The following is a 1053-nucleotide window of genomic DNA, read 5'->3' as shown; positions in this document are numbered from 1 at the left end:
TGGACTTCCATTGGAAGATCCTCATCAGTTTTTAACTGAATTCTTGCAAATCTGTGACACTGTCAAGACTAATGGGGTTGACCCTGAGGTCTACAGACTTATGCTATTCCCTTTTGCTGTAAAAGACAGAGCTAAAATATGGTTGGATTCTCAACCTAAAGAAAGCCTGAACTCTTGGGAAAAGCTAGTCAATGCCTTCTTGGCAAAGTTCTTTCCACCTCAAAGATTGAGTAAGCTTAGAGTGGAAGTCCAAACCTTCAGACAGAAGGATGGAGAATCCCTCTATGAAGCTTGGGAAAGATACAAACAATTAATCAGAAAGTGTCCCTCAGACATGCTTTCTGAATGGAGCATCATAGGTATTTTCTATGATGGTCTCTCTGAACTATCCAAAATGTCTTTGGATAGCTCTTCTGGAGGATCTCTTCATCTGAAGAAGACGCCTACTGAGGCTCAAGAACTGATTGAAATGGTTGCAAATAACCAATTCATGTACACTTCTGAAAGAAATCCCGTGAACAATGGGACTGGTCAGAAGAAAGGAGTTCTTGAGATTGACACTCTGAATGCCATATTGGCTCAGAACAAAATATTGACTCAACAAGTCAATATGATTTCTCAAAGTCTGTCTGGAATGCAAAACGCACCAAGCAGTACTAAGAAAGCTTCATCTGAGGAAGAAGCTTATGATCCTGAGAACCCTTCAATGGAAGAGGTGAATTACATGGGAGAACCCTATGGAAACACCTATAATCCTTCATGGAGGAATCATCCAAGTCTTTCATGGAAGGATCAACAGAGACCTCAACAAGGTTTCAATAACAATAATGGTGGAAGAAACAGGTTTAGCAATAGCAAAGCCTTTTCCATCATCTTCTCAGCAACAGACAGAGAGTTCTAAGCAGAATACCTCTGACTTAGCAACCATGGTCTCTGATCTAATCAAAACCACTCAAAGTTTCATGACTGAAACAAGGTCCTCCATCAGAAACTTGGAAGGACAAGTGGGTCAGCTGAGCAAGAAAATTACTGAACTCCCTCCTAGTACTCTCC

At 40.9% G+C, this 1053-nt stretch overlaps 1 non-coding gene across 1 annotated transcript; it reads right to left on the bottom strand.

Moving 5' to 3' along the window:
• Positions 1–232: 232 nt before the first annotated feature.
• LOC112804512 (small nucleolar RNA R71) lies at positions 233–340 on the bottom strand. The gene has a single exon (XR_003203125.1). It is a non-coding gene; the product is annotated as a small nucleolar RNA R71 (small nucleolar RNA).
• Positions 341–1053: the final 713 nt, after the last annotated feature.

Source organism: Arachis hypogaea, chromosome 5 (assembly GCF_003086295.3).
Source record: "Arachis hypogaea cultivar Tifrunner chromosome 5, arahy.Tifrunner.gnm2.J5K5, whole genome shotgun sequence".
In the NCBI taxonomy this organism is placed as follows: Eukaryota; Viridiplantae; Streptophyta; class Magnoliopsida; order Fabales; family Fabaceae; genus Arachis; species Arachis hypogaea.
The sequence above is the reverse complement of the archived record's forward strand: the minus strand, read 5'-3'. Positions and strand labels throughout refer to the sequence as shown.